A 12,797-nucleotide genomic window follows, 5' to 3' on the forward strand; every position below is an offset into this window, starting at 1 on the left:
CACACACAGGGGGTATATTTTCAACCTATCTATCCCCCTATCTCTCCATCTTCTCTATCTATATATATCTATCTCGCTATCTCTCTCTCCCTCCCCATGCCTTCCTGTGTCCTCTCTAGCTGAAATAATGAGAGTATACCAGAGAGCAGTGGAGTGATGGAGCGATCGATGGGAGTGAGCGAGATAGGGAGAGAGAGAGAGGGCGAGGGAGCACCACGGGGAGGGGGGTGGAGAGGGAGGGAGAGAGAGCCAGAGGACAAAAGGCGTGTGATGAGGGAGTAGAGGTGGGAGCAGAGGAAAAAAAAGAAAAGAAGAGGCCACTAATTTAATGTTTCATAACCGTACAAACACTCGTAGTCCAACGGGTAAGGATGGATCAGAGAGCCAGACTGTCCTCTTTCAGAAATGTATTTGTTTTCAGGGATTGCCTTGTAATTACATGATATTCTCATTTAAAGCACAAACACTTCAAAATGTGTTTACATGTACATTTGGCATGTGTGTGTATGTGTGTGTATCAGTGGCGCTGGTGGTTTTTTAAGTGAGGGAGGAAGGACTGCATGCTTGGTTGCCATTGGCCTGCTTGCACTGTTAGTGGCGTATGGTGGCATAAGTATGTGAGAATCAAGTTGTTTCAGGGTGTTTTGGTGAACTACAAAATGGATAATTATGTGAATAAAATTGATACAAATCCACCAGTGGCAGCATTGTACTTTGAAAGCTGGTGGGCAGCATGTCTTGGACTACAAGGGCAGAAGGAAAGGATGCAAAGCCAATTAGTCAAATCAGGCCTACTCTTGATTTGTAAAACGAAATAAAAAAATCTGGGCCTATCATCTGGCCTATTTTTGCCCTCAATGACTGAAGCTATTGGTTGTAATTTGGTATGTTTATTTTCAGCTACAATTGATATTTTTAAAGTGATTCAGAATAACGGCGAGTGTAACTCCACGTTTTCGCCACCCTTTCAGACGGAAAAATAGGTAGGCTCAGCGTATTTATTTCGGCAGACTTTTGGCGGTGGAAACGCCAATATAAGCAAACCGAACCGCACCGCTCGGTGGAAACGCCAATATAAGCGAACAGAGCCGCACTGTACCGCAACGAACAGTAGCGCACCGCTCGGTGGAAACGAGGCATACGAGCAGGTTTGTTGGTTCTCGTTAAGTAGCCTAGAGACTTGAGGGGATAAACCCTCCCTCCGGGCTGCTCCACAGCCAGGACTCCTGCTTATTGGTTCATAGCGCAGCCAGGGCTCCAGCCTATTTGTGAATAGACGTTGACGCAATTCAGATCCCTTAGCTAGTCCCACCCACTCAGAGGAGGACTTTCCTCCTCTCTCCCATTGACCCCCATGTTATCCACCGGCCGTCAGTAGTTCCCGAGAAATTAATGGGAGTCAATGGAGGCTGAGGGAGGAACGTCCTCCCCGAAGTAATATCCAATAGGCGATAGGGGGTGCTAATATCCCTTTACACAGGGAAACAAACATTATATATACAAAGGCATTAAAGTAGTCATATTTAAGGGCATTAATTCATTACAGTAGTCTGGGCAATCTACACTTTTTATTCTCAACAATGTTAAGGAGGATCTTCCTCCCTCTCCTCACTGGAGAAGACCACTCAAATCAGGTTTCCTTTGGATGCTTCCGCATTTCCCAACACACACTCAGTGTGTAGTGTGCTCACACGTTGGATCAGGTCGGCCCCTCCTGGAGCAGCCCTCCGCTGAACCGTTAGAGCAGCGTCTCTCTGCAGACCGGAGACAGCCGCAAGTGGGCGGACACCTGCAGGTGGGCGGGGCTACAGTCAGAAGGGGCTTGTTTGTTCTCACATTAATTGCCGCACCAGCGACGTCTAAGAGAAGCAAACAACATGTCAAGAAGGTGAGGAGAAAATAAAGGTAAATAAAAGTTGTGACGATAATGTGAAAATATGTTTTCTATGTGCTATGAATTTAATAACGCAAATGACTCAATGTAGTTTGTCGCAGATTTCCGTGCGACTGAAAACGTAACATGGCAGAGGGCTGGCTGGTTAGTAGAAGCCATGCAAGCTTGCCATGCAAAAACATTGCGTGTAAGTAAAGGGAATGCAGTGTAGATAGCAAAATGAATCCAAGTCATGTGGGCATCCAGTTTTGTTATCAGCTAGCTTGAGACTGTGGTCTGGTCCCATACTTTTTACTTTAATGTGGAAAGTCAACATTAGTAAATGGTTTGGGTTAAAGTGAGTATGCCTTACTTTTCAGTCAATCAAAGACTGCTTGTGAGCAGCATGCATAACATAACAATTCATTTCCAAAAATATTAACCTTTGTTCAAAGATCACTAGTGATCACAAGTGAACTTGTTCAACTAATATAAGTCCACAATATTTATAAAGATGTACTTATTATATGTTATATGTATGACATGTGCATCTATACAACTTGCCTTCGTCACATATTTAACAGTGTGTCTGGCATAGATACTATTGTATGAAATTCTGTAAAATTTGAAAATGAAAATTATTCCAGCATACTTTGGGAACATGGCCGGAGATGTTCTTCCCCTTACCAGAACTCCCAAGAATCATCTAGGGCGGACAAGGTTGCCTGTCACTTAAATGTTACTTGTGTGTTTTTTTTACTTCTTTTTTTTACTTTTTTTTATGTGTGTTTCCTTTTCTGTCCAAGCAGGAGCCCGGTTTAGGATGATGATGAGGACAAGGACCTCTTCTCTGTCCTCCTTGAGTACCAAGAAGCCTTGGACCTTTGTTAAGACTCCTGTGTTTAGGTTCAGAATCTCCAAATCAAATGCATTTCAGGGTACCCTGTGTGGGAAATAAACACACAGGGTAGTGAAAAACACTTGCAGTGAATTCAATTTTTTCGTTTTGGTCTGTGTAACCCCAGTTTGTATAGAGATGCATCTCATTTAAACGGCACACATTTCAAATGAATTTTACCAGGAGTAAATACAATCAAGGTTTTTGCAATAGTCCCAAGTAAAAAGGTTGCGAGGCAAACATGTTAAACATGATAATGCTGTAATTGATTGAAAGGAAGAACAAAAAATATATAGTAAAACTAATTGTAAAAATGTGAAATGGCGAGTTGTGTTAATTTGTAATCAAATTAAATGTATCCTATGATACAGAGTATTTCAGATGTGCCTCTGTTATTTTTACAAGGTCTTGCTTCTCACAAAGCTCCACCCACTTGCTGTGCCCTCTCACACTAGCAAGAGCATTACTAGCCCCTCATTCTGGGTCTGGTCATACATGCTTGGAGCCCTAAGTAACTGCCGTATGGATCACCACCAAGGGAGCAGCCAGGGCCAACTGGGGGTGTGTGTGTGTGTGTGTGTGTGTGTGTGTGTGCTCGTGTGCGTGCGCGCCTAACACCTTCCGATGGCTTTGATCGGCGGGTTTCGCCCTGTCAATAACTTTCAATAAAGGTGTGTGTTGTCCGTTGAGAGCTGGGGGGACTGGGGGGAGACGGTCCATATGTCGGAGCTAATGTACATCACAGCTAGCACACAGGGGATTCTCTGAAGACAGAGACGATCACTCCCAGTTTCTTTTTAAACTGACTTTTAGGTGTCGGAGAAAAGAATGTATATAAATTAAATCGTCTCTGGTGAAAAATAATGCGCTTCTCATTCCTGTTTATTGCTTGATGGTGTGGCGTGTGATTAGATTTCGATTAAGTATAGAAACACGTCTATTCTCTGAAGCCAGACACTACGGGAGTTATTGCTGTATGGTACATAAGGCACAGAGTTTCATCATGACGGCATGTCAAAATGTCATCATCGGTATTGCATGTAATCAAATAAAAAATACATGTATGTTTTAATAAAGTCCAGAGGGACATTGTATCGGAGAAAAACCTTTTGTCGTGTTCTTTCATATTTGTTCACATGTTGATCTAATGAAGACGATGTTTCCCAACAGTGTTGTTGATAATGGTATACTCCTCCCTCCCTACCCCCCACCCCCCCCCCCCCCTCCCCCCCCCCTTACCCGCTCCCCAAGGTCTCTAGCACGGCCACGCTGGAGGGCAAAGGTCAGCTGAGGTTCACCGTGGGCAAGTGGAGCCCCCACCACAACTGCAGCCAGCTGGCCACCGCCAACGACACGGCCATCCGGGGCTGGGACCTGCGGACCATGAGGTGAGCTGTGGCCCCCAAATCACATTCGGCTTGTGTCAAAACAAAACGACTAACTAATGATGGACAGATTTCACTCCACCAAGACTGCACCAAGCCTCCACCAAGACCAACCGTTATTTACATTTTACAGTTTGGTCATCCTGGCTGCAAAACCGAATTTGCGACGTTGAGGTTGTGGGAACGACACTTCTCTAAACCAATCAGAAACCGCTTATGCTATACACTGTTTTGGTGCTCTTCCCAGCTGTTGTGACATTGCTTATAATCTCTTAATCTCTTAAGAGTTTTTCTCTTTTTATATCAGTGATTGCAAAGCATCGCTTGCCCATGTGTAAGTGGACGTGGAAGTTGTGTACTTCAGATCATCATCCTGAACCAGTCCCACCTCGCACTCTGTGTGTGATGTGTTTTTCACGTGATGTCTATTGTGTTGTTTCAGTGAATACCCTTGCGATTTTGTGCTCTGTGTGTGTGTGTTTTTCATTTTGTAGTCAGCTGATAAGATTGTGTGTGTGTGTGTGTCAGAGGGGGGGTCTGCGTGTGTGCGTGATAGAGAGTCAGCTCTGCTTGAAGAATAATAATCACCCTACCCCGATCGATAGCCACCATAACGGCAAAGTGCTGGCAAGAGATGGGGCACAGGATGGAGTGTGAGAGAGTGAGAGAGGTGAAAGAGAGTGGGAGAGGATCAGAGTGAGAGTGTGAGAGAGGGAGAAAAAGAGGGAGAGAGAGGTTGAGAAGGGGGCTGAGTGAAAAGGGACGGGGAGAGTAATAAAGAGAGAAAGAGGGGGCTTTGGAAGACAAATTTAGATCTTTGCCATAAAATAAAACAAAGAGAAACCAGTAGGGGGAGCAACATACTGTAGTTTCTCCAAAATCATCACGTTTGTCCTATGTTGATCCAATTGGAATTTTTCACCAAAATTGGGCCTATACATTTTCACAAGAAACTCAAAAAAATGACTAAATCATGAAGGGAATAGCATTTCAATACCTCACTATGCTACTGCATTGCATTGCATGAATCCTTTGTAGTTTGAATTTTAAGCGGCGAAAAATGTATCATACAGCCATCTCATTGTTCTCTCCTCACAGTGGTGGGCTTGGTCATTAGCTACACGGTCAAAGTGGTGTGCGGTTAACATTACTTTAAAGTACATGATAAGTTACATGAATTAAAGGAGCAGTAGGCACGATTTTTAGAGGAATTTTTACTAAACGGCAAGAATTTGAAAAGACAAACCGTAACACCGTCCTAAGCCCCTCACACCACGTATGTCCAATCTTGCAAGCGCAGATAAGCGTAGTTGGGCAGAGAAAGGCCACCAGGAGTTTGACTTTTTCGAGATTTTTCCTGTGTGGCTAGCCCCGATTGGTGGTCTTTTGGCCGGTTGGTTGAAAATTGTGACTTATTTTGAGGAGCATAGATAGCTGCTTTAATGTTATAACTAATTTGAGACATATTGACCACTGCTCCTCTAATGCACACTTTGTGTGCATGTGTGTGTGTGTGTGTGTGTGCGTGTGTATGTTTGCATGCACACATGTTGTCTGAGTGAAGAGGTTGTAGTGCATGTAAGTGTGAATAAGCACAGTGAGTCATGTGAGTGTGTGTCTATATGAGTTAAGGACTTGTGTGTGACAAGCTTGCTCTCTGCTCTCTTGTGTTTGCTTTCACCACACTGTGTGTGCATATCTTCAATGCATCTTTCTTTATTGTGTGTGTGTGTGTGTGTGTGTGTGTGTGTGTGTGTGTGTGTGTGTGTGTGTGTGTGTGTGTGTGTGTGTGTGTGTGTGTGTGTGTGTGTGTTTGCGCCAGCTGTGGCAGCATCGCAGCACGCTCTGCTGGCTCTTCAGACAACCTCAGTGGTATACCCACACATGTGCACACTCGAACCACCCACACACACACACACACACACACACAGCATACAGAGTGATTAAAAAACAGATATGTATACATACAAACAATGACAGAAACACCATGACATGCACAGCACACAAATACAGTGCACACCCACTAGGAATACAAAAGCATGCATGCCTACGCTTCAAATCCCAAGGAACACATCTCTGTCTCTTTCTCTCATCTCCTGACTTATCCTCTTCCCTTCCTGCCCCTCCACCCCACCCCACCCCACCTCTCCTTCCTACCTCCTCATCTCTCCCCTCTCATCTATTCCTATGTTCCCTCATTCCCTCCTTCTCTTCCCTCATGTATTTCTCTCCTTTTCGCCCTTCACTCCCTGACTACCTCTCTCCCCCTTCATTTATCCCCCATCACTCTCCTCCTTCAACCATCTCAACAGTCCTCCTCCGCCTCCACAATCCACCCCCTCATCGCGCCACACTCCTGGGTGGCCTGAGACTCACTGCTGGCCCCCACAATCTCTCCTCAGGACCAGGGCTGCTGAGAGCCGGGGGTCAGACTTGTAAAGAAAAGTCCAATGTTTGATACGATAGTAAGGATTGTTAATAGAAGAAATATACGCAGGCCAACTGAAAAGCGTGCGGGGAAATCGGCTGAACTTGAACACGACGCGTTATTGATGTTTATATTATTGGTGCTGCAGAGTGCCGTAAGAAAATATATTGCGGTCGCTGGTTACTCACTACACACGGCCTACGGTATATAGACAAATATAAATATAGCATGCAGCAGGCATGAAAAGAGAGAGGCCATGGGCCTGTGGCCTCCGTGCAAAGGGAGGCTGGGGCCTCTTGATTTTCTTTTTTGTTTTTTGTTTTTTACAGGCCCTTTGTCATGCCCGGGCCCCTCGGCACTTGTCCCTCCTGTCCCTTTTTTTCGGGAGCGTTCACTACTAGCACTGACAAGGAGTGCTAGCTTACTAGCTTGTGACATAGTATAGTATATGACATAGTATATATGGAAAAAATGCTAATAGGAACAGGAATAGGGAATAAATACAGAGATAAATTCCACTTGTAAAACCTAGAAACGGAGCGTGTTGAAGTGTGTTCTGATGCAATATGAAACGTTGGTGTAAATTATGGAGGGTCCCATGCCGGTATTAAGGACAGGAAGAAATCTTCAGTCGGAAATCCAGACACTTCCCCTGCCCATAGTTGTTCATGTCATAACATTATATCAATTGTTTTATTTGAGCGTTGAATGTCAGATTTATTTGGGTTTGCTTTTATTTAAGGCCAAGGCCCCTTAGGGGAACAAACTTTATTTTTGCAGAACTTTGAAAAACTCAAATATGGGTAACTCCAAGTTGTCTTTCATTTGAAACGTATATATTTTTTAACTTAGAATATTATTTAAACCAGTGTAGTTTGCTGGAAATGTGCTTAGAAACATGGTACTATTTCACCGGAGTGCACACAAATAAAATATAATAAAGAATAGAATAGAATAAAATACATCCCAGCAATCATTTGTAGGAGCATGATGAAATCATTTGTCCTCATGGTATATTTGTTTGCAGCGTCAACTGTGTGTCAGTCCTGGGCACACAAGGGCCTATTTAAGGCTTTGAATAATATTAGGCTAGCTAACAGGCATGCAGGGCTAGCTACTAGGCACTGTGTGTGTGTGTGTGTGTGTGTGTGTGTGTGTGTGTGTGTGTGTGACGTGTGTGTGTGACGTGTGTGTGTGTGTGTGTGTGTGTGTGTGTGTGTGTGTGTGTGTGTGTGTGTGTGTGTACCCTTTGCGGCTTGCCTGTCACTGGGGATGTTCTCACAGTACATCGCCCCTGATTTCCATTTGGACGACAGTATACAGTAAGGGGCACACATACACACACGCTAACACACACACATGCACACACACATACATTAATACTCACATATTCATACACACTTATACTCAAAATCACACACACACACACACACGCACGCACGCGCGCGCTAACACACACACACAAGCTGTGTCATAGCTGTCAGGCCCATGGCCACACCGGGCACTGTGGGGTGCATACTGAGTGGCGGTGCAGTGCTGCAGTGAGGCATGGCGTCTCTACACCTCCCCCGTGGAGTCTGGGAGAGGGGGGAGGCGGGGGAGAGAGAGAGGGGGAGAGAGGGAGAGAGGGAGAGAGGATAGAGAAACCGTAGGAGACAACGATCGACAGAGGGAGAGATTGAAAGTGCGAGCGGCCCAGACAGGGAGAGATGATTGATAGCGGCACTATTTGCTCCATCATGGATGAGGCTAAGAGCCAGCTGTCGTAAGGGGTTCCTGCCTCCAAAGCACCAGGAGGACTGTGGCAGCGGCGGGGTCCTGGTTCCGCTGCCCGCGCCCACCAGTGGTCCACTCATGGCCCGTGGTAATCGTCGCACTTCAATATTTCAGCGGGCGATTGTGCTGGTGTGTTTTAATGATAGGGCCCGGGCACTTTTCTTTTTAATATTGGATCATTTACATATTCAAACCGTTGCCACCGCTATCCAAAAGCGTTTAATTTTAGGTTAATCGTTTCTTCACGGCCCAACTCTACATCGCTGAAAAGATTCAAGTTTGTGATAGAATGTACACGTTAGACACATGAATACACATGTATTCATGTGTCTAATGTGTACATTGTTGGTGTACATCTCTGAGGTTTACAACACACCTTAAAGTAACAAGTAAAGTAGCTGTGGATAGACATTACATTACATTACAAAATGACAGGTTATTTATTTATATAAATATATATATATATTTGACTATTATTTATTTCATTTTGAAAGCGTGATAATTCCATATGCCAGTGTGTTAATTTGGGACTGACCTTTTTGATCCCTGTCAAGTCGATCTTGCCTGACCTTTTCCCATGTCATCCCCCCAGTACCCACCAGCCCATCTCACTCTCCCTCGATGGCCACGTCGCGGCCATCCTCTCCCTTAACAACGCATTCTGTTTTAATAAGAAATCACGCCATTAGACTGCTATAACAGCAGCCCCTGTCTCGGCGCAATATTTTGAATACCTGGCAACATCTTTATCGATATCCTTATTTGCGTTGATAGACGACATTATTATTATTGATGATTAGCTGCATTGTTAAATCTATCTACTAAAGCTGCACAACGCTTTGTTGCTCTCCTTAATGCACAGAAACCCCCCCTCCCATCTCTCTCTGTCTCTCTTTGTCTCTCTCTCTCTCTTCCCTCTCTCTCTCTTCCTTCTCTCTCTTCTATTTTTCTTCTCTCTCTTCTCTCCTCCCTCTTTCACTCTCTCTCTCCTTTCTTCCCTCTCTCGTTCTCTCTCTCTCTTCCCCCTCTCTCTTCTCCCTCTCTCTTCTCTCCCCTCTCTCTCTCTCTTCTCTCCTCTCGCTCTCTCTCTCTCTCGCTCTCTCTCTCTCTTTCTCTCTCCTGGTCTAAGAGCTGGGCTTTTCTTTAATGAGCGATGAAATGATTAGTCTCGTCTCACCCACTCCCCCCCGCCCCCCCCCACCCCCCGTCCTCCTAACGCCTCCCTCCCTCCCAGCAGCAGTTGTCATAGAAACAGCGAGGTGTATGCGGGCGTGTGCGCTTGCGCCTGGCTTGCGTCTCTCCCCAGTCTTGTTCCGGTCGATCGTTGATCCCTCTCAGCAGAGCTATTTATCACCCATGCTAAGCCAGCAGGGCCTGTGCTGTGTGTGTGTTTGTGTCTTTGTTTGTGTGTGTGTGTGTGTGTGTGTGTGTGTGTGTGGCACATATCGTGTGAGAATGGTGCATATGCAAAATTCTTCAGAATAGTCTACATTAGCTCTCCCCATACTTATTTTATGTTTTTTTTTTTGCGCTATTCTTTATGTGTGCACCTAACGGTGTGTGTAATGGATGTAATGGGTCCCATGTCTCTCCATTTACATCCCACATCCTACACACACAAAGACACAGACACACACACACACACACACACACACACACACACACACACACACACACACACACACACACCCCTGCATACACTCGGGCCTCAGCCTGGATGGCTGGATGATTTTAGATTGAGTGTTTGCTGGCTTAGGCCGTCCATAACCATAATCCACTACACTTTGTCCCAGGGCTCACAGTGCTTCCCCACACACACACACACACACACACACACACACACACACACACACACACCCCGTTCCCCATCACACTGCCATTAGTCTGCATGAGGGACTGTTTTTGTATATCAGTGAGCAAACACACACTCTCATGTTTTTGTGTGTATAAGTGTTTATATTTGTGTGTGTGTGTGTGTGCACGCGTGTGTGTGTGTGTGTGTAAGTGTGTGAAAAGGATTGCTCAGAGACACCAGGGAGGGAAATGGCGAAACTAACCCAATTTCCTGCTCCATTTCCTCTCTCTCACACAGCAGGCGCATCCCCTTCCATGCCGAGTCGGGTTTACCACCAGCCCACCCTAGTGCCCAGGGTCCCCTAACCCCCCAACCCTCCCAAAACGCTCTCCCTCACACACACGGACACCATGCACCTCGCGCACGCACACACACGAACGCATGCACGTGCGCACACACACGCACGCATGCACGCACGCACACGAGTGCACACGCGCACGCACACACAAATACCAGCACCAGGGGTCACGCGGAGAGAGGGTGTTTCAGTCCGACTTACAAAAATGTATATCCTGACGTTCTTTTTTTTTTGTGCATTGGTCATTTTCCCTGAAGCCATGGAAATGGGAAAACCGTTTAGTTTTTTTTCTATTTTGAATCTTCACTTTCTTTTTTAACCTCTTGGATCCAAAATCTGTTGTCTAAATAAAGGGTTTGCCTCTGTTCCCACATGTTGACACCGTTGCCACGGTCCAGCAGCGGTGACACACACACACACACACAACACAAACACAACACAAACACACACACAACACAAACACAACACACAACACACACCCGCACCCACACGTGAACTCACGCACACACAAAGTCATTGTGACCTAATTGAAACCCAGCGGTCCGCCCCGGGTCATTTTATCCCGCTGCCTTTATTTAAATGAGATTTTTAATTAGCATGCTAATTGCCTAATGCGATCAGTGGGCGGCGAGCTAGCCGGCTAGCTGCTGGTGGCATGCGACGAGGCCACGGCGCCGCGCGCCACGCTGCACTCTGCTGCACACGGAGCGCTCCGCGGCAAGGTGTTGTCGGGGCTAACGGTACAGCGAAGAGCAAAACAGAGGGGAGGAAGGGGAAAAATAAAGGGGCAAGTTGAAACGCCTGAAAGACTCTAGAGCTTAGAAGTAAGAGACAGTCAGAGAAACTCAAAGTAGGAAATGGTAAGAAGGGAGGCTTAGACATAGTTTAGAACAAGAAGGACACGGTGAGCCAAAAAAACGGCTGGAAAGTTGGAAGGGCGAATCTAAGCCATGGGAGAAGCAACGGAGGAAGGAGAAGGTGGTTATAATGGAAAGATTCAAATGCGACAAAGAACAGGACAGGTGTCCTGCTTCTCCTCGGGTTTCCCCGCACTGCCGTGTCGACTGTGTGTTTGCATGCATGTGGGTCTGTGTGAGCCGCCGTAGTCACAGGCTGGATTGTATTTGATTTTTACCAAACAAGGCCTTTGCTGATGGAGGCTAGCTTCGATTTAGTTCCCAGGGATCCTTTGTTTGTGCTCTCTCCTCTCTCTGGCCTTCTCTCTCCCCGTCTTTTCCGTGTCTCTTGTCTGGTCCCCTACTCTGTCACGCCGGCCCCCCCATCTCGTCCTCTCCCTTCTACCCCCGGCCTCCTCATCTTTCCATTTTCCATTCCGCGCTGCCGCCCCGACGTCTCTTTATCGCCTGTCATCTCCCTTCTCTCGCCCTCGCACTCTCGCTCTCTCACCCATGCCGCCTCCATATTTCTCTCCTCCATTTTGTTCTTGCTCCTCCACTTCCCAGAGGTATGTTCTCTCTCTCTCTCTCTATCTCTCTCTCTCTCTCTCTCTCTCTCTCTCTCTCATTCACTGGTACATGTCTTCTCTCTTGTCTTTCTGTCGTTGTCCCTTACCTCCCTTTTCACTTTGCTTTCTTCCCCTCTCAATCCCGGCTAGCTTCTCTCTCGCGCGCGCGCTCTCGCTCCCATTAAATAACCATTGGTCGATTACAGTATTTGGGCAGGTTTCATTGTTGGGAGGGATATAATCAAGAGTTGGAAAACAATTTGTCATGAAGTGGTGTAAAATTTTCTCTCTCTCTCTCTCTCTCTCTCTCTCTCTCGCTCTTGCGCTCTCTCTCTCTCTCTCTCTCTCTCTCTCTCTCTCTCTCTGGTCCCCAGTCAGATCTACTGCATAGAGAACGCCCACGGGCAGCTGGTGCGAGACCTGGACTTCAACCCCAACCGCCAGTACTACCTGGCCAGCTGCGGGGACGACTGCAAGGTGCGCTTCTGGGACGTGCGCAACGTCCAGGAGCCCGTCAAGAGCCTGGAGGAGCACTCCCACTGGTGCGTACGGGAGGGCCATGATGATGACGGGGTTGATGATGATACTGTGTTACACGTACCACAGGTAGTGCCGATCGGCCCTAAGCAGCCCGATCGCTCAGCCAGACCTTTAAGAAACAGGATCAAGTCAGCATGGCAGCCCACCTAGCCATGCTCAAATCACTATGAATACCACTGCGCCATTGATCACAACCATCGCTCGCCGCTTGCTTAAGAATGCATGGGAAATGTGCGGACGTAGTGGCCAAACCGGCTGGAATTCCGTGAATATCTCGGT

At 46.5% G+C, this 12,797-nt stretch overlaps 1 pseudogene across 1 annotated transcript; it reads left to right on the forward strand.

The window, feature by feature from the left end:
• Positions 1-4,022: 4,022 nt before the first annotated feature.
• Positions 4,023-12,718, forward strand: LOC311370926 (EARP-interacting protein homolog pseudogene; annotated as a pseudogene). The gene is made up of 2 exons: positions 4,023-4,159; positions 12,353-12,718. The product of its transcript is annotated as an EARP-interacting protein homolog pseudogene (transcript).
• Positions 12,719-12,797: the final 79 nt, after the last annotated feature.

Source organism: Micromesistius poutassou (genome assembly GCF_964030765.1).
Source record: "Micromesistius poutassou genome assembly, contig: SCAFFOLD_6055, whole genome shotgun sequence".
Taxonomy (NCBI): domain Eukaryota; kingdom Metazoa; phylum Chordata; class Actinopteri; order Gadiformes; family Gadidae; genus Micromesistius; species Micromesistius poutassou.